This window comes from Rhynchophorus ferrugineus, unplaced genomic scaffold, assembly GCF_030347505.1.
Source record: "Rhynchophorus ferrugineus isolate W39M unplaced genomic scaffold, kcgeb_rfMv2 rfM14, whole genome shotgun sequence".
Classification (NCBI taxonomy): Eukaryota; Metazoa; Arthropoda; class Insecta; order Coleoptera; family Curculionidae; genus Rhynchophorus; species Rhynchophorus ferrugineus.
Genome location: NW_027472593.1, coordinates 1,779,871 through 1,807,257, shown reverse-complemented (window position 1 = coordinate 1,807,257; position 27,387 = coordinate 1,779,871).

The following is a 27,387-nucleotide window of genomic DNA, read 5'->3' as shown; positions in this document are numbered from 1 at the left end:
TCATTTGTGTTTTTTATGCATCTATAAATAATATTGTTTTTGCAAGTAACGTGAATATTAATGTATGATAGACCAGTGTTCAACTTGTCTTGGTTAGCCCTATCCATTTGATCTATGTTCTGAATATATTAAAATTACCAATATTGCTTAACTTCGGAGCAAGGAGAAATGATTATTTTTCTATTTTTGAAATGACACCTCAGACAACCTGCTCTTTTTATCCTTCTTTTTCATCACTTCTGTCCTTAAGAGTTGTTCGTTTAATTCACGTTCTAGTTCGTCCTCGTTGGTGTAATAATTTTCTATATAATTTTCTTAATTTCTGGATACCTCTTCGATGTTTTGTAATGGACGTTGCATATGTAATCGTATACTTATATTACGTCTTTATATTTATTTGGTTACGTATATTATAGTTTATTCACATCCACGAGTAAATGTAATAGGCCGAAGAATCACCAACTACTTTTTGGTACATTTTCTACTACTGCCCCTGATCTTTTAGCATTATTAACTTGCCTTATTCACTACCAAAAAGATGCCTTTAATAATGACATTTTTAATAACGAATTCCTTGTTTGCGTTTGGAAACAGTTCTTTACAATGGTCAGTGAAAGTCTCTTAAGCAGCATTTTGCTTGAGCTTATTGAGGTTATCTTTACTCTTTAAGTCCTATAGGCATTGATTTTGTTAATATAGGAGAATAAATTCTCGATAAAACTTTTTGTTGTCTTCAAGACATTTGCTTAGTCCATGTTTAACTGTAGCTGACTGAAGTCGCTGGGCAAATCTATAAATCACATACACACGCTAATTTGCACCAAAAGATTCCGGTTGCGTCCGAGGTTCGATGGTCAAACTGTCGAATTCACGACATGATTCTGATCGGTACATCATGTGTGTCATCTGCTTACCACTCATTCACAAAATATTGAAAATTTAGAAGGGTATTAATTCTGAATCCCCGAATTTAGAATTAATTTTGCCAGCCTTCTGAGAAAATGACCTCTGCCATCATCCGCAACCATCCTTAGATCGTTACACTAGATAAAATTTATTAATACTTATTCAGACGGACTCTTTTAAAGCCATCATATTTTTCCTCTTCCTTATTATACCATATGTAGGAATATCCGCTTCTAGCCCAAATTGCTTCAAGTGAAAACTCAAATCTATTACCCAGGACGTTGCCCTAACAAAGAAAGGGGCGTCGAGAATCTCACCGATTGACTTACTCCAGAGATGTAATGACCAGCCTGTGTAGTGATAAAACTAATTATCGTATCAAGTCAAATGCGCCAATCATCACGATATAAGGGAGTTCGTACTCCAATATACGCAAAGATCCACCCAATTGGAGCAACTGGTGATATTTCAGGGAAGAAATAGGAAGGAAACTCCATGGAGGAGGCTCCCAGGAAACCCACTCTAAGCAAGTTTTCACCGACACAAATACTGGGCGAAACAATCAGCCGAACAGGAGGTTCATCCAAAAGCTATGCTGCTGCAACCGGATTGCTTCCGCCAATACCCCAACCGCTGAAGCAGTGTAATTTTCTGCAAGGTCAGTGGTTTTCCCAACTGCCTTCGCACTGCAGTAGATTATCAAAATCCTGCAGTCCTATCAATCCCAACAATCCCTCTCAAAACTAGCTGCCCAATAGACAGCCTTTTATTCGTCTAACTTTAATCAGTCGTTCATTCACTGAAATAGGTCTTTCTACAGTATATACGACAAAATAGGGCTGGATATCTATATTTATTCAGACGGACTCTTTTAAAGCCATCATATTTTTCCTCTCCCTTATTATACCATATGTAGGAATATCCGTATTCCAGCTAGACTCCTATCCTAATCAAAAAGTTAATTAAAACTTAGTCGTAGATAAATCTCAAAAACGTAAATATATAAGACGGTTAAACTCTTTTCTACAAATTGTATTATAGAATATTAGAAAACAGACTATTCAAAGAAGAATAACAATTTACGTCTTAGTACGTTTTGTGAAACGATAAAAAAAATTTATTAAATTTAAAGTAAATAAAAACATAAACATTCTTCATGTATCATTTTATGATTTAATTTGATCATTCTCCAATATAATGATGAATAATTTGTATTCCTGAAACGTGACCTATCTAAATTAAGATATTCACATTTTAATATTCGGACGAGGCACTAAAAAAAAAGAAAGATTGAACAAAATTATTGAAATAAAAAAGTTATTGTGGTATAGTAATTTAATTTATTACAATAAAAATAATTCTCATGTACAGGTCCAATAGTCCAAAATAATAAAGTAATTCAAGTAATAAATTTATCAGGTTTTACTAATTATTCTATTTCTTTATTTTGGACAATAAACTATATAACAACCAATAATAAATATTATATTAATTTATTTTTTTAAACCGATGTAATAACTTCGATCCCTCCTACAATAAATAGTATATATAATTCATACCTCCAAATTATTATCCAGTTAGTTTTGTAATGAGGTGCATTGTTATTTGAGAATTGATACGAAGATCGCAAAAAGAATGGATCCACATTATAGGTAAAACAATCTTTAGGAGAATATTAATTTGTTATAAAAATATAACTTAACATCACTTTAATTACATTTTAGATACATTTATTACGAAAACCTTGGAAAAATGGAAAGGAGTAAAAATTACGAGGAGTAAGTATTACTAATCAGATATATAATAGAAATATCATCAGAAAATTTTATGAGTTGGCAAAAACTATTTTTCATTAATTTGCATCCTATCGGTATGCATATATATTTCGGGTTTTTATTTAAATTATCTATTAACTAAATAATACGTTTCAGTTTTATGTGTAGTAATTCATCGAGAAGAGGTCTATGTAGATGTTATCGCCGGTAGGTGTATGTTTAAATATTTTAATAGTTAACATATTTAATATAATAAATTATAGATATCCGCTAGAAAATTACAAGAATGAGTACAATAAGTCTTACACCTGGTGAGTTTGAGTTTACGTTGCTTTCTATAATATATCTTTAAAAAATATATACATATATATATATATATATATATATATATATATATATATATATAGAGAGAGAGAGAGAGAGAGAGAGAGAGAGAGAGAGAGAGCATTATATTGTATTATATACATATAATTGAAATTATGAACATGTTTTAGTTGTACACGTTACCAATCGGGTTTGGAAAAACTATATGAATATAAGAGACGGTAAATATAATATATTTGGCTATTTCATAAGTTACAAACAAAATAGATATGTATATATAAAATATATAATCATATTACTAATGAATAAATTAATATTTAGATGCACATGCCGCCACTTTAAGACCAAGAGTGTTAAGCACAGGTAAGTTATTTACATAGAATTGTTTTTGTTAAATTGTTTTGTCATTTTAATTATGCGTTTTTAGAGTAACAAGTACATGTCAAAATCATTGCCACGTGCTCCGTAAAAGGTTAGTCCTCATATTCATGACAATATACTTTTGTGTTCACTTATTTCATTTATTTAAACTATTAATTAAAATGGAATGGAAAAACATATGTTATTACAAATAGACATGGAATTTTTTTAATTTTCAGGTGTAGATCGCTGTGTGTACAGCTACTTTGTAACTGCTTTTAAACTAGCATATGTTAACCGAGAAACTATGTAAAATATGTTAATATATTCTGTTTGCTATTATTATAATAAAGAAAAATATTAACGTCACGCAAAACTTAACGAATGCATTTATTTTAATATACCCCTTTCTAGTCATCTTTTACTATTTGGTAATTATATGTTAATAAATATAATAGTGCCAATAATATTAACGGAACATTAAGACAACGCAAACAATCTAGCTAAAAAGGGAATTTATTTAAGCTATCGGTCTTATGAAAGTAGTAAACCCTAAAATTTGAAGAATAAATATTTTATTTAAGACCTACAATAAAATTTCTAATAAAACTATTAGTTCAACCTTATCCTTCCTAGACTCAAGATAGATTTATGCTTTCTAAAAAATAACTCTCTACATAAATATATGTTTATTTTATTATGGCCAACGTTTAATTAACGGTCTCAAATAGTTTCTAGGTACAGGTTACGACGAAGCGGTAAACCAAAAATAAAGTGGATATGTGCCGCGAAACAAAAAAAAATCAAATTCTCACTCCTATAATAATCGGACCGTGAAAACAAAGCTCTTGTCAAAATACATTGCAAATATTAAAAAAAGGATCCAGTAGCACATATCAATAAAAGCTGTTTAGCCATAAACTGTTCAAAATAATTAATGAGCTTGCAGCCATGCGATTACATATGCACGTCCATAAATCAGAGCAACGTGAGTGGAATTTAGCTGCTCATCACGCACTCAACACGCTACTAACATTTATCAGCCGCTTGAATATGTTATAGTTAACTAATCTCTAATTAACCCAATATAGATAAGAGGCAATAGATAAGATATAATACCTAACAGTAACCTCTCAATGAAATTTGATATCCTAAGTAGGAGCCGCCTATCTTTAACGGTTCCTAAAATTTACGACCAGCAGAGAACCAAAGTTATCTTGCAGTAGTCCACCTCCAGAAACACCGACAGACCTCTCCAATAACCTCGACGGCTACCGAGCCACTAACGCCGCCAAGTCAATTCAATTTACTCAGAAAATACCTCTTTTTCAACTTCAATGCCAAACTCTTCGGCAACTATCTCCCAAGTTTCAACTCAACATCAGAATCGGCTCCACGGCTCTTAAAAAGGATAGATTCTCACCCATCTACCTTCGGGAAGAAGAAGAAGAAGTTTATACATAGTGCATATCTCCAAATTATTATCGAGTTAGTTTTGTAATACAGTGCATCGGTATTCGAGTATTGCATTAATATATTCCTCCATCTAATACCCCTATTTGATAAGAAGATCGTAAAAAGAGCGGATACACATTATAGGTAAAACAATTTTTTAGGAGAATATTAAATTATTATAAATTTATAACATCACTTTAAGATATTAAGTAAATGCGATTAGAGTAAAGAAAATAATAAAGTAATTTAAGTAGTATATTGATCAGGTTTTACTAATTACTCCATTTATTTGCTTTTCACAATACATTATATAACAGCCAATAATAAATATTATATTTATTATAATTTAGAGCCTTTAGAGCTTTGTTTATTTAGGTGTGGGTGGAGGGTATTTATTTGTTTTTGAATATTGGCTATTATAATTTCAAGGCTCGCTCAATATATATATATAACTTAACATCACTTTAGTTAAATTTTAGATATATTTATTATGAAAACTTTAGAAAGGAGTAAATATTACGAGGAGTAAGTATTACTATTCAGATATATAATAGAAATATCATCAGCAAATTTTGTGAGTTAGCAAAAAAAATTTTCTTTTATTTGCATAGCAATAATATATTTCATTAATGTTTAATAAGAATGTAAGAGACGGTAACTATAGTACAATTGGCAATTTCATAAGTTATAATAAAAAATATATATGTATATATAAAATATATAATCATATTACCAATATATATATCAATATTTAGATGCCGCCACTTTAAGACCAAAAAAGTTAAGCACCGGTAAGTTATTTATATACAGTTATTTTTGTTTTGTTGTCATTTTTAGAGTTGGAAATACATGCAAAATCATTGCCACGTTCTCGAGAAAAGGTTAGTCTTCATATTCATGATAATATGCTCTTGTATTAACTTATTTCATTTATTTTATGCTAATAATTGTAAACAATGGAACTATATATATTATTACAAGTAGCTATAGTATTTTTTTAATTTTCAGGTGTAGCTCAGAATTCTTTTGAAACTGCTTTTAGACTTGCATATGTTAACCGAAAAACTATATAATATATGTTAATACATTATGTTTGCTATTATTATAATAAAGAAAAATATTAATAAAAGGCAAAACTTAATCAATGCGTTTATTTCAAAATATCTGTGTCTAGTCATCTTTAACTATTTGGTAATTATATGATAATCAGCTATCGGTCTTGTCAAAGTAGTAAACCCTAAAAAAATTACAGAGTTAATCTTTTACATAAAACCTACAATAAAATGTTTAATAAAACTATTAGTTCAACCTCAACCTTCATAGAGTCAAGATGTGTTTATCCTTTCCCAAAAACAGCTCTCTACAAATATTACAAAATATATAAGTGTATTTCATTATGATCAACGTTTAATTAACGATCTGAAATAGTCTCTAGGTACGAGTTACGGCGAAACTGTAAACCAAAAGTGAAGTGAATATATGCCGCGTAATAAAGAATGTTCAAAGTCTCGCTCTTATAATAATCGGGCAGTGAAAACAAAAATCTTATAAAAATACATTGCAAATATTAAAAATGGCTCCAATAGCACTTATCAATGAAAGATGTTTAACAATAAACTTTTGAAACTAATTAATGAACTTGCAGCCATGCGATTACGTATGTAAGGCCCATAACAGAAAATCGAGTTGGCATCCAGAAAAAAAAAGAAAACTATATGCTCGGAGAGGATTACTTCACCAGCAAGGACGAACTAGAGCGGGAACTGGGCGAACAACTTAAATGAACAGAAGTGCTGAATAAGAAGGATAAAAAGAGGATGATGCCTGATGTGTCTACTTCCCCGCTATTAAGAAAATATCATGAAAATATACCATAGAACATCTAATAAAGAAGCAAGAAAGTAAAACTGATTATGAAACTATAATATTCTCATGAGAATGGTGTTTCTCCTCATACCCCCTTGCTATTCTCTTGATTTCTTGTCTGACTGCGGTTATCTAAAAGTCTCTATGCAGGTAGTCAGACCAGTAGTATTTGAGTGCTCCCACAATAGTTCTCAGGACTTGTCTTGTCTCAGGACAGGAGCTCTTGGTCCTTTGACCAATTATTTATTTTGTCACTTGCCTTTTGTAATTTTCGTGTGGCTTTTTTACTATTGTCTGCGACAGCTATAATCGCAGTATCATCAGCTGTTGTGGTGTGAGTGCCTGAACATTTTACATATCTGTATTCTCTTCTACAGAATTTCTGTGCGGGTTCATGCAATTGGCAGTAACAAACAGCTGACCCCTAAAATCATTTTAATGCCAAAAATGTTTTTTTCAGTATTAGCTGTTGTAAGCCCTCTTGTCATAACTTTGAAGTCTAGTCTTTGTCTCTGTATTTCGTAAAGCAAGTCAAAGTCGGTAACACTACTTACGACAATTGGGGGTTGTCTGAGCATTCTAATTTCTATATTTTGTTCATTGTTTTGTTTTATTTTAAATATTGCGATGAAAATCCTGGGGAATTATTTGCTATCCTTTTTTAATTTTTAACCTTTATCCAGTCTACTTCTTTGTGCAATTTTTCTTCATCTGGTTTTTATGTCAGAATTAGACTGTTTTATTGACTTGGTGTTTTATCGTTGGGTTTGTTCTTTAGAGTCTTTAGAGCTTTGTTTATTTAGGTGTGGGTGGAGGGTATTTATTTGTTTTTGAATATTGGCTATTACAATTTCAAGGCTCGCCCGCACCGATTTTTCGTTCATCAATCCATTATAGAGTACCTACTCAGTCTGGGTTCTATTTGTGTTCTCTAGATTTAAAACTGCAATGTGATACTTAGCCTGATTATATGATATTTCCATTTTATCTGTTTTTTATACAGTGTTCTTCCCCATATTTTTTAATGTATTGTTGAAATAATAATGGCATATTAATTTTTATGTTTCAAATTATCACTTCTTTTTTTAAACCCAGTCTTTAAACTGTTATTATTAATTTTTTTTTTCTTAAAGCCTCATTTGTGACACAGAAGTTGCACTACTGTTTCGTCTCACTGATCGTCTCCCCGGAAAGGTCTTTACTTTGTGAAAGTCAAAGGTCGGCTGCACTTACCATATGATAAGATTTTTTATATTTAATAGTTCTAATTTCGGAAACAACTATTATTAAGCTGGTAATTCTGATTATACCTATGTAAATTATTTCTATTTTATGTACCACCCAATTCCAGTGATCACTACCAATAAGATATTGTTTTGTACAATCACATTATCAATAATCAGCTAATTAATATAAACGAAATTTCATCATAAGCCATATAATAGCAATAATCCAATCGATTTCTTATTATGCATTCATATTATTTTATGAAAGTAATATTCAAATGTAAGCTACGATTAATTACCGAGCCGAACTTCTCCCGCGATGTTGCCGCAATTATCGGGGCCCGCCATATATGGGGTCTATGTTGTTAATGGCCCCCTTTTGGTCAACCCTCGAATCTAAATTTATATATAAATGTTAAACTCCTAACAAAATGTGCTCCGGTTAAATATTTTACCATTACGCGATTTAGGGTTTTTATACTCCAAATCACTAAAAAACAGAGATTACAACCCGAGATATGATTTCAAATCTCGACTTTTATTACATATAACTAAATTAAATTGTTACATATAACTAAAACTTCATATCTAATCAATTAATAAATACCTTATTCATATATATTAAATTCATTCAAATTCATTAAAAATAATCACTGACTTCAGTAGTGGCATGACATTGTGTCGCCAGAGGCATCTGGAGTCTAGTCTTTGGCCCGCGAGAAATGAGTTCAATTTTAACACTCGCCAAGTCGAGACAGCCTCCCTGACCCCCTTGCATACTCTGTTCGCCTCCCTTTGGTTTGCAGCACCGAGAATGAATAGAGCTAATCTAAATAGACCATTTTTGATGAGAATTTCATGTTTAATACGGTCGGAGTTGTGATGAAATTTCGACTATGGCAGATTCGTGAGCAGGCTGAATGTCATGAGTTAGCTTGAGTACGGCTTTCTCGAGCTGTTCGGCAGTGTTAGTTTTCGGAATTGGATCGGATTCCAAGAGAACTGTATTTTTTGATTTGGCTCTTTTTTGCATAATGGAGTAAGACTTCAGTGGAGGTGTAGTTATTTCGGACGCCCTATCGCTATTTTCCAGCATTTCTGTCTGCTTATTGAGGGTGTCTGTCAGTGCTTGGGGGAATATTTTAATTCGGCTTTTAATCTTTTTTAGCAGGTCTTCAGTATGCCTTCGCAAGTCTTCAATGAACAATTCTCGGTTATTGTTAGAAGGTGATTCATCGATCTCAGAACAGCTGGGATAAGAAAAAGCTCAGAAAAACTATTGCTCGGCAGATAGCCTCCCTCAGAATTTGTGTTGGTACAAACTTGTCCGGACTGGTTTCCGGGTCTCCTGGGAGGTGGCTGTTTATTTTCTGGAGTCTACCAAGTTGGTGCATCTGGGTGAATCTTCGAATGCCTAGAATATTGGCTCTGTAATACTAGTTCGAGCGATCAAACCACTAGCAGTTGTTCCACCTCTGAAGTTCGTTAATCGGTGGTATTGACGATATATCTTTCTTTATTAGGAATAGCGACTTGAATAATACGAAAATCTTGGCATGGCAAGGGCATCTTGTAACAATTTTCGCGCTGAGCTCCTCTCTCTGCTAGCTGAGTAGTACTCCTAATTATGCGATTTCATTATTCAGGTCTGCATTCTCCTTTCGATTCTCCTCGATTCTGACCCTGGCCAACCAGGCGTCGTCCGGGCTGCTATCGGATGATAAATGGGATGCTGGTGAGCTGTGCAACTTTCTGGAGGCTCTGACCTACTAAGGAGAACTTTATTTTAGGGGTGCGTTTGATTGTTAGTTGGTTCGATGTTTTAATGCAACCCCATATTAGCACACCATATGTCTAAATTTGATTTTTGTTTGACTAATAAACCAGGCTCTCTGATTTTAAATAAAGTTGAGTGTATCTTCCGACTAACCAGTAGATTTGCTAAATTTTGAGTCTAATCTGCTTTGCTTTTTTTCCAATATGAACTTTCCAATATAACCTGTCATCGAGATATATTCCGATGTATTTATTTGATTCTACCTGAGGAATCCGGCATCCTTCAAGCCACATAGTCAGCATATTCTCAAGCTAAGTATTCTACGAATTATTCAGCTTTTTTGTCGTTGAGTCAAACCCATTCATTTAAAACATTTTTAATAGGTAGTATCCTAATAATTGATGTTCAAACTCTCCGAAAAAGCTTTCTTCGACTCCGCTTTGAAAAGTTTTGAGCTTTGGCGAGTTTATTTAATCGTGGTATTGTTAACATTTTATTTGGCTACTGGTTTGCATTAAAATTGGCCTTTTAGTGCACATTTTGCGACTTTGTTCTATATTATTCTACATTGTTTTCTGTAATGTTAACCTGTATATTTGATACAGCTAGGTTTTGTACAGCAGATATATTTAGTTTACCCAAGCTGTTGGCAGAATTGAATTGGGAAATACTATCATTTTCCTCCGGGGTTTCTACTTATTTTAGAATGTATTAGAAATATTACGTCTTAAATTGTTTTGCTGTACTCATTTTGGTTTAAATCGACGTAAAGCAGCGGGAAAGGATTAATAAAGTTTTCTCAACATTAGTTTGTCATATTTTAATATCATCCTGCCTTGTTATAGACGCTAGTTTCCTAATAACTATTCTGCACCACTTATCGCATTTTAATTATAATTCATGATATTAAGGATTATTAAATAGATTATCCGTCGATTTTTTAATTTGTTTCATTTGATTTTTTTATACATCTATAAATGATATGGTTTTTGAAAGTAACGTGAATATTAATGTATGATAGACAAGTGTCAAACTTGTCTTGGTTAGCCCTATCCATTTGATCTATGTTCTGAATATATTAAAATTACCAATATTGCTTAACATCGGAACAAGGAGAAATGATTTTTTTTCTATTTTGGAAATGACACCTCAGACAAGCTGCTCTTTTTCATCACTTCTGTCTAAAACAGTTATTCGTTTAATTCACGTTCTAGTTCGTCCTCGTTGGTGTAATAATATTCTATATAATTTTTTTAATTTCTGAATGCCTCCTCGATGTTTTGTAATGGATGTTGCATATGTAATCGTATATTTATATTACGCCTTTATATATTTTTGGTTACGTGCACTAAGCCGAAACCGCCTCACAGTTGACCGCTGTGGGTCGCTACTGCAACTGCCTAAATTTGAGGATATAGCACCCGCCCACCGGGCAGCCATTAATGGACACCAGGACCCGGCGAAAAAACAGATAGTCAAGCTACTATTGATTCGCGAACTTGAGTTAACATACGACTGGATGCTGTCGCAAGGTGGCAAGAGTTATGACTGCAGCGGGGGCTGAGATCGTTTCAGCCTAGAAAATAAGTTAGCAATGACATGGTGCTAATATTCCAGCATGTTTACTAGCTCGCGAACAGCGTAGAGGAGTATAGACCGAATTAACATCTTGTAATATAAGTATTTGATGGAGATGGGAGGTCCGCTGGAAGGCCAGATCTTTTTGGATTAGGGAGTTATCCAGCCATGGAATTGTTGCGGTGTCGATCTTAAGACGCGAGACGCGTAGTGCGTAACCCTTCTTATGGAAAATGATAGTCTGGGTTTTCAGGGGATTATTGGGCTGCTTCTGTAAAAGTTCTTCAATATTAGCCTCGAGTCTGGAGGTCATCAAGAAAACAGTGTCGTCAGAATAAAAGGCGACGTCAATGTGCTGTTTTCTCGGCAGATCCGAAATAAAGAGGTTAAATGAGGCTGGTGCCTTCAGGGAACCTTGAGGTATGCCAGCGTCAATTTATTTTTGACCGAAAAGTATCTTCCTGATCTTGTCATAGAAATATATGTCCTACAGATAGGACTTGATGAGACGTCTGCGATGACATAGGACGTCTTTTGGGAGACCTAACCTTGTCGAAAGCTTTGGTTAAGTATAAAAGGACTGCTCCAAGATTTTTACGTTAGTCAAGTGCGTGATAGATCTAAGCGGCCAGACGCGTGGTCTGATGGATAGACAAATTATGAGCGCGAAAGCCGAACTGTTCGTTAGGAATGACGTTGTTTTCCTTTATGAAAGACTTGAGAGCATAGAAATGGTTTTACGCCTTTCTTGCAAATAACCACTATATATGCGTGTTTTAAGGATGCCGTGAAATGTTGCAGCCTCATTATGGAGTTAATTACGTTTGTGCTGGCTGCTTATATGGGAGCTTTTTTAATTCGGTAATCGATGTTCCGTCCAAATCCGGAGATTTTTTGGTTCCAAGTTCGATCATATCTCGTGTAGAGATTTTAGACATTAGATATGATTGATAATAAAGACTAAGGTGGATGGTGGCTTTTAATGGAGTTGGATTCAATGGTGACAGTATCGTTGTCTTTAGGTTAGGTGTTTTCTGTGACAATAATGTTCCGATTTTCTTCCATGTTGATAATACTCCGGACGATTGAAGTAGATTTCCCACCAGTCTTGAACATTTCCGGTTACTTGATTGACTCAATTCTCCATTCAATGTATCCATTATTGGCTCGTTATTAGGAAGGGAAGTTTTTATGACATCAATTGGTGATGGGGTGTCAAAACCTCACTGCCTGTCGCAATTTGTAAATTTGTTTTAGAATCAGACAATATTTTCTTTCCCATGCCATTCTAGTTAAAAAGTTACACAATACTATCTGATAAGTATGAACGTGTTGCCGAACTAGCCTGCCTTAGTCGTCAGTCAATCAAACGTATGAAAAATTCTTCACAGCAATAGTGATAACAGGTTATAAACCGGCAAATATTATTGCTAAATACCAAATCGCTACTAATTATTACTCCGACTCAAAATTCGGAAGGCAGACAAAACAGATTGCGTCTCTAATAAGTTACTTTGATTAGGAACGAGATAATGGTTAAATATTAATTTGCTGCCATATTTTACAGAAATATCTCAGAAAATTGAAAACGTAATCTTGGATTCACTGAAAAGGAACCGTTCTCATACGAACGGGGAGACGAATCAAGATCAGTTTGATGATTGCACTATCAGAGATTAAATATATGAAATGTATAAAAACAGTGAGTAGTTCTTTCAACATAATCATAATTTAATACAATTATTTCAGAGGAAAGTGTTCTGAAAAGTATTGAAGATGTCTATGGACCCTCCGGATATTACATTTAAAATAATACAATTTTTAAAATCATACATTGAAATGAAGGAAAACTTTTTCAATTCATATATTTAGATGATATATAGATATTTTAGAATGGGACCAATATACTTAATGGCAACCCATGGAAAGATGACAATAAAAATAGTTTTATGAAAACGGAAGTTGATGGAATAGGCTTAATTAGTCATAACATTTATTCATAACATTCATTACTGATATATTGTGCTTCTTGCTGGAAATATGGTTAATGGTTAACAACACATTTGATTTGGAAGTACTCGATCAGACACATTGAAAAAGATATTCATAAGTGATGGAATAATGAACAAACATTAGGTAGATTTCAAATTAACAGCTTAGTTATCCACTTGAATGAAACTTTCTGAATATCATATGATTCATTTCTGCCAATCTCTAAGACAGGGTGATGAGTGGAAAAAGGTGAAGGTAAGTATATAATTAATATATGATATATGTAGGAAATGTTGTTGCAGTGTATAAAAGATATTAGTAAGTGATGTGCACAGATATGTGTGTAATTGCTTAGAATATATATGACCACTTGGTAAAAATATATCAGGAGAGAAAGTATACTAACTCTTTTGAAGATAAGGCAAATGCATTAAGAAGAAAGCAGTTATTAAATATAGTTTTATTATTAAATATGCATACAGGTAGTAACAAAACAAACTAAAGAGAAATACAGTGATATCTGAGGAAACAGAAAAGGAATTCTCTACAAGGAAACACTGTACCAAAGAACACAAGAACTAAGCGTAAATAGTAAATAGGCTTTTATTGTTGATATAAATATTGGGTTTGAAATAATTATTTGACTATATTTCGAAATTTGATTTTTGATGAAACTAAAATCACCGTATTGCATCTAAAACTAAATAAAAACGTAAACGAATTTGAAATCTTTCAGAATTGTTCTCTCTTTTTAAAACATTTTAATTATTATTTTTACATTACTTTTGACATTTAGTTAAGGTTATGTTTGTTTGTTTGTTTGGGCTTCTATGGATTAAAAACATTTAAAAGTTAGAGAAATGAGATAAGTTAAATTGAACAGTACAATGTGATGATTCACTGAATCATAGGGATGCTAACAAATGTGACTGACCGAAATATCTAATAACTCTGACTAATGACTCTGTCAAAATGGGTTTTTACTCTGCTGGCAGATTCCTAAGGAATATCTTATTTCCTCTATTATTTCAAAAGGTTATTTTTATATCATTACAATAAATATAATAAGTACTTATTATTAATTAGTTAATAATAATCTGTTAATTTGTTATTTCAAGTAATTATTTTTATACTATTACTAGCTGACCCGACAGACTTCGTCCTGTCAAAAAGATTTGCAATGTGGCAGTTTTTGTGTCTACGTATTTTAAAAAATTCTCCCGAACAGAACCATCACCCTGGTGATAGGGCGTTGTGAATAAAAAATAATTAAATAAAACATATATAAGGATTAAAAAGTAAGTAATCGCTTTATTGTTAATCATGTGAATCATAATTATTATTATTATCATTGTAGTGCTTTGTGGTATACGATGTTTTTTGTTTGATTACCTGGCGCATAGATAAACAAATCTGATGGTTTTCCAACACGGGAATAGGCATCATACAATTGACCATGTGAGAAAGATGGGTTTTCTAGATTAATACCACAAACACTTAATGATTGCGGTTGACGCGGTTGGTTGATATTTCGCAACATTATAACCACCGATCCAACCTTTAATTGAAGATTGTGAGGTGGCAATCCTGGCAAATCCAGCGAGTTTAAAAATTCCGGTGGATAGTTGACTACATCATCTTGATTAGTAGCCGAATCAACTGATTTATATATCCTCAATTCGCCTGTAATTTGTTCTTGAATTTTGAAATTTAATTCATTTACATCTATATTTTTTGCAGCCAGTATAGCTCGTTCGCTCAACCAATCATGGTTTCTGTAATTTTGAGAAACATCTGGAAACATCTTCTGAATAAGTTCATCTTTTGATCGAATTAACTGACAAAAACTTTGAGGAAAGTTAATGCAGCCAGTCAACATGTCTATAGGAAATTTGCCATTACCAATGTCAAAGAGTTGTTTAGAGAATATGTTTCCAGATTGGTCATTTTGCAACTCGACATGCATATTCTTGCTTAAATGAAGTACTTTGACATGTTTCCACAAATTGGAGGACTTTAGACATACATTGAGTTCATCAGCTGGCGTTGATCGTGGAATCACTGGCAATGTTTGACGAAAATCTCCTGCTAATAAAATCATTGCACCACCAAATCGGTTATTATTGCTACGTAGATCTTTTAAGGTTCTGTCTAAAGCCTCCAAAGATTTTTTATGTGCCATCGTGCATTCATCCCAAACAATCAATTTACATTGCTACAAAACTTTTGCCATTGCAGAGTTCTTCGAAACGTTGCAGGTTGGAGTTTCATTGCTTTGCATATTTAATGGCAATTTTAGTGCTGAATGGGCTGTTCGACCACCTTCAAGCAAAGTTGCTGCGATTTCCGACGATGCGAGTGCAAGTGCAATTTTATTTTGTAAGCGAATTGTTGCTAATATTAATGAAATCAAAAAAGTTTTTCCTGTACCACCAGGTGCATCTAAGAAGTAAATCCCTCCAGTTTCATCATTTGTTACTTTCAGAAGAGTTTCAAATACATACTTCTGTTGTTCATTTAACAGTGGAAGATTTGTTTGAATTAATTCTTTCAAAGCGTTGAGATCATACAGTCTTTCTCGATGCAACTCTTGGTTAAAAGCGTCATGCATTGGACGATTGGGCGCGGTCAGGCCTAATTGAATTAATAGTTTGTTTGACATTATCAAGCACATGTCCTCAATTGAAATCAATGCTTCATTGTAAATTTCTTCACTGATTTGTATATTTGGATTTCCCATTCTATTCCGTATTTGATACAAAATATCATCACACATATAATCTTTGTACTTGATCCACAAATCAATTGGGTTTGATGGGAAGCATGTAGATATGATTATAGAAAACAATGTTCGTATTTGATGAGCGTGTGATGATATTACAGCATCATTGAGAGTTTGATCCCAATGAGCGTCATTTTCAAGCAATTGCAAACGTTGGCAGACTTCTCTGTAGGATCCACACAATTCACCACCAACAGTTCGTAACTGTTGGAATGATATTGGGCCACGTACATTGACTAATAGCAGTCGTAAATAAAAACATTCATCATTGCTTGGATGTACTGAATAAATCCGGCCAATCGCATCGGTGGATATACATCTGTATATCCTGGAACTGGTTTTCCTTGTTTCCGTCGTATAAATCTCCATGAGGATTGATTCCAGGTATAATATTTTGGCATTTCAGAATATAGCAATGTTTGTGCAAAATCATCGTTTTGGCATGTCTCAAAAAAACTGGTTAATGTAGTAGATGGTGGCTGAGCAGCTCTTTGTACTGCGTTCTGTGCTGTAAAATACACTCTTTGTCCATTTTCTAAATGCACAGCTAAGTGAACAACAGAAGAGTGTCTCTCATGAATAGGAAAAGAAAATATTCGCCAAACTGCTTCATTACTACTGACATAGCGGCCCATTTGGTATTGGGTAACTTCATCATTAGAATTCTCTGCACCAATTCCAATCACAGCCATATCACTCCCTTTGGTTACATATTTGCAAATGTATTTAATCGATTTCACTGAATGGCAAGATTCAACGTTGATGTGTGCTTTGAATGTCTTTGATAAAATGGGTGAATATGGAACAATCCAACGATTATCTATTTCAATATCTTGTTGATTTAATTTGACAATTGTTGATTTTCCATTGTCTGCTGTCGATCTGCGACGATACAATGGATAACCGTCATTACCAGTAATTGTTTCCGATATTAATGTCCGTGGATATCGTTTTGAACATTTACCATCCATCATACATGGTGAATTTTGATTAAGAATTCCACAGGGACCATGTATCATGTTTTTGATAACTGCCTCATGCAATCCAGGATCTACTTGTACATTATGGATTTCAGCTGATATCACTGCATCAACTTCATTTGGCCCTATCTTTTCAACCAACCAAATCAAAACGTGTGCATGTGGCAATCCTCGTTTTTGCCACTCCACAGAATACATCCAGCAGCGTGTCTCACCAAACACATTATGTTTTACGATGAAATTCATTAAAGATTTCAACTTTTGTCTAAAGACTCTGGCTGTAATATCATGACGATCAATGGGTGATTGTCCAGGGAATAACTCCTGCTTAATTTCTATCCATTGCGGATTGCATGTAAATGTGATGAACAAATCTGCTGTACCATAATGACGAACATACGACATGGCATCTTGAGCATATTCGTGCATATGCCGAGGGCTTTCGATGTATGTTGCTGGAAGAATAGTCATCCGACTGACATTCTGTGCATTTCCATCAGTATTAATCGCATCTCGAAGGTGAATATACTCTTCAGATCGGAGTTTGGTTTAATTCAACCTGATGAATGTTAATCTCTCCGTTTCAATTTTAACATACATGTCAACAACATATTTGTGATATAATCGCCGACATTTCAATATGTGATTATCTTCATTTTCCCGAATCATTAGGCGGTACGAATAATAGTTCATTGAACTGACTTTTTTGTTGGTTTCAGAACCTGTAAATAGATTTTGTTTTAATAACATTCAAATATAAAATTAAAATACATAATATAGTCACTGAGATATTATCGCCATAGCTAAACTAATATTTTAGTTACCTGTAATGGGATTTATCATTTTTATTGAGAAATCGTAGCCATCTTCACCTTGCCAAAATATAATGGGATATTGCAGTGCATCATATGAGCGGTGTGTTTTCTTTATACGTTGTAATTGATCATTCCGACGATGTAAAACAATATCACGGGATTCTAAGTTTTCTCCAACTACAACGATAGCAACTTCATCAATAGTTGGTGCATTAAAACGTCTTGTACGTTGACCTGCAGGTGTTTTATCAGCTCTAATTACAATTTTATGATTATCGGATGGCATCAGATCCAGGGCAGTTTTAAACAATATAATCAATTGATTGTGTTGATGAAATAAAGTTTGTAATTGTTCTACAATAGACCTATTTACTAAATTGTTATGTGCACAACGCAGATCAATTTCTTGTGGTGAATTGCCCATAAAATAAATTTGCAGGAATTTGTTGTCGCTATCTGACACTGGTAACAGTGAACCTGCTATGTGATATATTTGCCCTTGTATCTGTAAATAAAAAAAAATATTATGGTGTGGTATAAATTAATGGATTGTCAGTGATCAAACTTAAATAATATTTGATCTTAAAAAGTATATATTTAGTTTTAACTAATATCTATCAAATATAAAATTTAATAAGTGTCACTGAAACTGAATCACCATATATATTATACATATATATATATATATATATATATATATATATATATATATATATATATATATATATTATATGATGACTAAGTGATATATTTCGTAATGATTAAGAAATTGAAGATTAGTAACACATCTTAACTTTCGTGACTGAAAATTTTGTTCGCTAAAATAATTATGAGTAACTGCTACATACATACCTTGAAAGGTATAATACATACCTTGAAAGTTGGCATAAAATTTTCCCGAACTGCATTTGTTGCCCCAAATGAAGTCATTTGAAAGCAATTGTTATATTGTTGGATATGTGTCAAAAAGTGTATAGAATCTGTTCCTATTCCTGAAACCAATGAGTACAATGGTTCTGGTGGTGGATCCAATGGTATCAATTTCACTTTACCATTTGCGCAACACAATCCATTGGCTCTGTTTTTGTATTTTAATGCCTTACAGTGTGAGCAAACCAAGTTCATAGAACCAATAACAACACATTGGTAGTTACTGTAGTCAATTGACACATCCTAACTGAAAGCAGCTCGATTCAAACTTGCGTGATTATTAGTTGAATGTCGCGCTCGCGCTTCACGCGTTTGTGATATCCGAATTCTTTCACGTTCATTTCCGTCGTCAAGTTCTTATGCAGTACGATTAGATCGGTAATTAGCTTGGTTTATAGCATTTCTGGTTCTTCTACCTAAATTGCTTCGTCTTATAGGAGGCATATCAAATATAAATTATTTTTTCACTAATCACGAACTAAACAAACACTAACTAACTAAACACCCTGCACAAAACACGATATACGAATTTGTTTCGTGTATCAGTTGACAAAAGCAAACTCAGTAGATTAGGTAACAGACAACTTTTTTTTTTAATTTGATATGACTTGAAGTCAAATCCTTTTAAGCCGTACGAATTGTTTTATTTATTTAAAATTTGGATATTAAAATAATAAAACACTGTTGGTAACGCGATTTTTGTTTGACTGATGTAATGACGTGGAAACTGATGCATTTTATCTCGCGTGCCGAAACTAATACAAAAGAAACGCGAGTTTCGGCACGTGACATTAAACTCCTCCAAATATGTATTCTGTGCTCCAACGCACACACGCACATTGTTTTGATCTTTGACGTTAGGAACACACCTACATTGCTTAGACAACAGTGAGTGCTTGTAATTTAATATGAACTTTATACCATAGCAATAAAGATCAAATTGACTACGTTTTAGTTACAAATCATTTGTATGGGAAAAAGAAAAGGGCTATTTTTAGGGTTTTTCCAGCAATAATTCTAATTTTTCTCACCGTAAAAACCATCCTTGAACTTCAGCGAACATTTAAAAAAAAAGATTTGGCCAAATTGGTCCAGGCGTTGTTGGGTTATGCGCTTACCAACACATTTTGCGATTCATTTTTATATTATAGATAATAAAACGTATTAGGTACATTATGAAACCTTAAACATTTATTTTTCGAATATTAACATATTATGTCATTATTAGTTAATTAATTCATTTTAAAGATTATGTGTCAGAATAACTTTTTTTATAAAAATCATATTGCATTAATGCCTATTATTGATGTATCAACTATTTATTGACCTTAGCCTTTAAATATTTCTAAACAAGCGGAGTTTAAGAGTCAAGTTACTTTTTTTTAATTTGACATTGTTAAACAGAATAAAGCCCAAAAATTATATGATAGTATAGAAAACTTTCATTTGAATAAAGTGTATAAGGCAGAGCATTTATCTCGTAGTAAAGCTTTGTTGTACGCGAAAGTTAAAGCTGATTGTGAAGACCAGGATGATATTAATTTTCTTTGGTCATAATCTCGTGATAGTAATACCCAGCATTATTGATCAACATTTCTCGTTAATTTTTTGATCCAATTAACCCTCAATATTGGCTTTTCCTAAAATTGATTTATAAAATGGAGGTTAGCTAAAAGGCTTTTATATATTTATAATCGTTGTGATAATAATTGACTAATGCCTAATGGGTTTTTTGGCTGTACATCTAAATCATATTTCATTGAAATTGTTAGATCACGCTGTATATTCTATGGGAGATTATGTGGAAATAACTAATATTAAAAAAATAGTTTCTCCTTACAATATTTTATGGAGGATTATATGGAGAAACGCTCTTTCGAAATCCACCTCCTATATGTCTTTAATTATATGTTTATTGTTAATAAAACTTGATGTTACACATAAATTACGTGACTTTATAATGAATTAAACGTAGCACATAAGAGGATATCAGTGACACTAGGGGCATAGAAATTAATTCTCGACTTTCCTTATTTTAGAAGGAACCATACTAGTTTATAATATATGCCAATAAAATAGACGTTGTTCATTATGGTAACGTAAAAAATGTATTCGTTTTCGAAAAGGAAACTCAGAGACCTGATATCAACAACAACAAATATAAACGAACTAAATCAAATCAGCTTTGAGTACTTGAAATACTGTATTTGGTTGTAACTAGTATAATAAATAATATAGAATCATAACGGTAGATGGTAACGTTAATATCTACACGAACACGCAATGCTTGACAGTTAAAACAGTTGTTTTACTTTCGAATAATTGTGTCACTGTCACTGTCGCACCCCTCGACGCCCCATCCGGCCACCTATATACTATATTAAAAACTAGTTGTTTTAGTCTTTTATTACAGCATCAAGTAAAAATCTTGTATTAATAGATATGATCACATGTATATTATTAAGTTGAATTCTTCTTCTTTATTATAATAATAATCTTTATTATATTATTAATGTTTTTTTTGATGGGCGCTTATACCATACGTTTGTCGCAACAATTTTATATATGTGCTGATCGACAGCTAAATATATTTAGTACAAATATATTTAAAAAAATTATATTCTTAGTAATGTGTGCTGTAAATACTCTACATGTATCAACATACATCAAAATTCCAAATCATAGGATTACGGTTATGTGATGCACTTGCTGCCATTCAGTGATAGATATTTGGTGTTGTTTTATCAATAAGGGTTGTTCTTTCTTAATTAAAGAAGTTATTAGGAAGTAAATATACATATAATATTTCCAATAAAACAGAAAATGCACGTCATCAAAACCGTCGAACGTATTGCCAAATTTAGTAAAACGTATAATTATTTTTAAACCAGGAGCATATTTCTTTCTTATTTTACTAATTATAGAGTAATCCTAATTAATTGTTTAAAATAGATTGAATTAACTCAAACATGAACCTACAATCTATTGTGTCTTTATAATTAACTGTATTTTAAGTCCTTCAATAAATATGCATTAGATGCACTATAATGTTAAAATAAGATATATTTTATAAAGTTATTTTTGTTTCATTATTTCATTTACATGAGTATTTTGATTATTACGATTTTAATGAAATTTGTTCTATATTACGTTTTGTTGCTTAAATATTAATAAACAGCTTAAAGGAATATTTTTTGGAATATTATAATTATTAAATAATTGTTTCAAGAGTGTTGATTAGAGTGCTAAAAATTGAATTAGGCAATAAAACAAATACCTCAAGACGTTCACAATAACATAAGGTCCAAAGATGTTTAATTGTTTCTGTTTAAAATGTACAATTATTTCAGAGGAAATTGTTAGAATGGAAGGCGTATATATAGGATTTAAACGGCATACATATAACAAACGAAAAGGTCTAGTGAACTATACATAGCATTTAAAAGAATAGAATTTTTAAAAGCATACAATAAAATCAAGGGAGGCTTATTGTTTCAATTTATTTATTTAGATAAGACGTGTATATTTCGGAATGGGGCATTGAGTCATTCGTGATAATATTACAATAAAAATAGTATGCATAAGCATTAGGTTAAAAATTTAAGAAAAGGGAAAGAGTACACTTCTGCAGATATGCCAAATACATTAGAGAGAATGCTGTGATTAAATCTTCTTTTATCAAGAAAGATATTTTACGATTCACTTATGATTCGGGACGGAACGGAATCAATAACACCACTTATGGCATTGGAACAAAAGATAAACTATATTTTTATTCCTGGTATTTTATACAGAATTCGATACATGTTGCAGCGCCCTCTACTAACTCTTTTCCCTCTTTTAACACCCCACCTCAATTTAAATGAACCAAACAACTTAACCTAATTAAGATTATAAACAAAAATTACAAAAATACATTTAAATTATCAGAACAAATTCATTGCATTATACATCCAAATTTTTTCCAACTTTATAAGAAAGATATATATTTTTTAAGAATTATTCTATTTTAAAATGGTGAGAATTTTAACTTTACTTAATGATTTAATCGAATAAGCTGGTACAATTATGTGATAAACAAAGGAAACAGTCAATTTTCTACTTAAAACAATTATCTCTTTAAACAAAAAAAAAACTTTGAACAATAATAGAAATAGTCGCCAAAACACTGTCCAATTTAATATCGATTATGTAGTTTCTTCTTTGGCTGCCAAACATACACATGAATTTGTCTTCGAATAAATTTCTATGCTGCCACTGGGTTGCTTTTACCAAATGGTATGAATCCATTAAAACGTTGTAGTTAGTTGCCATCCCAGTCTTCATAACTTGCTCATTCAAGTCCACTTCCACCTTACATTAATCCATTTGATTTTCTGGTATCACTGAGGTATCATATTAATTAGTCACCATTAACCCCATTTTTTGCTTCTAATATTGTACTTGATTTTGTTAATTTTATTTTCTCCAGTGTTTTAACTTCTTCACGATTTCTTCCAGTTCATTACCTTCATATATTACTTTCAACTTAATCATTCACTAACTGCATTTCACTGCATCCTTAACTTTTTCATCAATTAAATCCTTAAATATATCTCTTTAAAACTAGTATTCTGCTTTATGAGTTTTCTTCTTTTTTCTGTTTCTATAATCTAAATCAGTTATTAATGGCAGTTCCCTTTAACTTTTTCCTTTAACATCCTTCCCTTTGTTTTATTATTTTGTTCTACATCAGATTCATCAGAATGAAATCCTAATCCATTTTTGTTATTTGTATTACAAACAGATATATTATCACTTTCCATTTCCAACTAGAAATCAGAATCTTTTTAATATAACCCAGAACCGTCTAAGTGCTGTTCATCTTTATCATATCATAAATAAGTTTTTTAATAAAATATATTTTTGTTTAGGGTTTTCTTCTTCGTCTTCGGCTGAAGCTAAATAATCAGGTTCTTGATCCTTTACTTTATTTAACTTTTTCTTATCATTAACTTGGTTTAATGAAAAGGTATTACCTTCAAATGTTGGTATTTTTTTCTGTTTAAATAGCAGGGTTTCCTCCAATTTAGAAAAGATAGGTTCGCCATCACTATCTGTTATCTATTCTTGCATGTTTTTTTTATCATCTCACATTCTTGTTTTCTTTTTCCTGTTGCAAAACTGTCTGCATCGGTTTACTCACAGATTCTTCTTTGAATTTTCTATGCTCGCATTATATTGGTCTCTCTATATATTTTTAAACGGTATATCTTTAATTATTTCTTCACTATTATCCATATTGAAGTTGACTTCCATTAGCTTATCAAATTAATCTATTTAGATGCGATCTTGTAACTAGCGAAACTTATATAAAACTGCATTTTAATCTTGTATATAGTACCCATTAAATTATAACTAAATTATTTTTTAATTTTGTTGTTAATATTAATTTCAATTTGTGTAACAATCTTCTACGTAGAATTTCTCAAGCAGTTGTTAAATTATGTGATTTTAATGAATTTTTAATATCTTCTATCTTCGCTCTTTCCATTCCACTAAATTATTTAACTTCATAAAGACTGTCCAATAAAACAATTATTTGTTCTTCCTGTCCTTTTAGTAATGAGTCATCACTGAATATAACAACATGAACATTATCTTTCAAGCACAAGAAATAGTAATACTAAAATTGAGCTTGCTCATTACCTCATTTCGTGTTCCAACTTTTAGATGAATTTCTCAGTCCATACCATGCTCAATTAAATTCATAGTATCTGGTTTAACTAACTAAATCCTCCGATTTCCTGATATAGACATCTAGATATATTTTTCTATTTATAATATGATCTAGTGTTAATTTGATTTTTCTTCCACTTTAGATCCAATTCTGTTGAATTGATAATTATATCAAAATTCTAATAACTTACAGCGAAAGTCTTCTCCATTGCTCTAAAAAACTTTTCTATTCTACCTGCAGCTCTGTTAGACCTCATGTTTCTAGTTTTCAATACTTGTCTGGTCCTTACAACTTATACATGGTTGATTTTCTAAAGACTTCTCCATTGATTACAATGTTTCTGTTTATCCTATCTATAATTCTGTTGGACCCCATGTATCTAGATTTTCTATTGCTTCACTGGTCATTGTAAATTATACACGGTTGATTTCCTAAATTTTTCTCTATTACTGATTACTACATTGATTACTGGGTTTCTGACAATTCCGTTAAATCCCATGTTACTAGTTTACTAGAGCTTCACTAATCCTTGTAAATTAAACGCGTGATTAATTCTTTAAACTCTTGATTACTTCTTCACTAATTATTACATTGATTACAATGTTTCTTTCCATCTTACTGATAATTTCAGATCACGTGTTTCTAGTTTTCTAGTGTTCCTTCTGATGGTCATTAATCTTTCAGTGCTCTAATGCTCCGAAACTAATTTCCGTCTGTTACATACAGCCTTCTTGTTACTTCCACTTAACTTCGTATATATATATATATATATATATATATATATATATATATATATATATATATACCGAGAATTCTGGGTCCATAACCCTTTACTATTCACTTATGATTCGGGACGGGACGGAATCAATAACACCATTTATGGATACCATAAGTTACAGTGCCCTGTGCTAACTCTTCTTCCTCTTATCTACACTGGCTATTGAATTGGCACAAGTCATATATTTAGCAAGAAGCCTAGGAAACAATAAATTTGCGTCAACAGTAAATATGCCTTCCAATGGAAGTAAAATATATCATTTGGATATGCAATTGTTAGAGTTACGAACCTACCCTGGTAAAAAAGTCACATTTCTTGACAATACAAAGATCAATTCGACGATTTTGAATGGATTTCTAACAAATGATATTGTTCACTGCAATTGACAGTATCATATATGATTGGCAATCACTCCCAATCGACCAGCTGACCAGCATGTCGTTCCATTCCTTTTTAATCAATGTTATATTCGCTGATGAAAGTTCGAACTTTTTTGTTTGCAGAGCCTATTACACTACAACCTATAGACTAGGTGTTAATACAAATCCAAACAGCTTATATTTAAAGGTCTGGGAGCTAAAATACTTGGGGCCAGTAATACAGAAGAATGTGACACCCACGATAGAAATACAAGCCAATATATTAAAAGATCATATTTAGGACTTATTCTATCTATATGGTCTCAATTCTATCAATAAGTCATATTCTTCTTTCCTCAAATAAAAATTTAAATTACACCTAAAAGCTACAAATATATAATGCATTCTCGATATCATAGCATGTCACCGTAGGATATAAAAATAGAGGTAACATGAAAGCGTTAACACCTAGACTTATAATTATCTTCCATTTTTTTATAGAAAACAAGATAAAAACCGATATTCAGAAAATTTCACTAGAATAGTTTTATTAAAATTCAGAAAGAGATCACAAAACCAACTGTTTTAGATCAGTAAACTGCTGTAATTATTAAGCCATGTACCGCAGTCCAAAACCGCATCCTGTTCATGAAGAAGGTTGGCTTACTACGTTCGGCGAGAGCCTGACGTAAGACTTAACCTAAGAAATAATTACATATCCTATATTAATTATTTTACTTTTTCTTTAATAAAATTGAAACAAAGTAAAGTAACATCAAAAATACGTACATAATTATTTAATTTATTAAACATATAATTATTTAGAAATTTAGTTACCCGAAACACAATCTACTACAAAAAGAGCACCATCGGTTACACGGAGCAGCTGTTACTTCAGAAGAGCAATTTACGTACCCAGAGGAGTCAATCAAAATAATAAAGAAACTTTTCTCTTCCTTTTTAACGTTAATCAAGATTGGTAATGAAAAAATCCTTATCTTCGAGCTCAACATACATAGATATAGCGCTAAAATGAATTAGTTATACTTTTTATTAAAACAAATACCCAGCTTAAAAGAGAAAAAGCTTCAAAATATCTAATCAAAATTATCACATTTCTTCAATGATTAACAAATTTCATCATTCAATACTTCAAACGACTACATATTCTTAATATGCTTACGATGATTTAATGGTGATACATCTTTCTTGTTCATCTATTCGGGTATTTGTAAAAGGTGTTTTTCTAACTTTGGAGGAGAGAGGATACTAAGGAGTCTGTTAAAGAAGATTCTTCGTGATCTACGTGAGCTATGGCGAATATATTACGGATGTTCCGTTTATTGTCCTTCATGGCAAGAATTTCATCTATTGTAAATTTCACCTCTAATAAAATTTAATTTAGGCATTATTAGCTTTTCGAAACACAAAACAAAATTCTTTAATAACAGAAGAAAGCTCATAATAAATGAAAGTAACTTCACATATTGTTTGTGTATTAAAATAAAGTTCAAACATCTGGTGCACGTTACGTCATTGAATTAAATACCCTTTTCTTGTAGCTATTATACTAAGTATCAATCTCATGTACCAATCTCATCTTACTATATTTGAAATAAATGGAGTAATAAGAATAAAATAATTCGCATTTTGATAATAAAAATCTATGTAATCAAATTAACTTATTGTTAACTAATTCTCAAATATGTAAACACTTTACACCACATAGTCTGCATTTCATACTGTTGTGCAATGTTGAAATTCG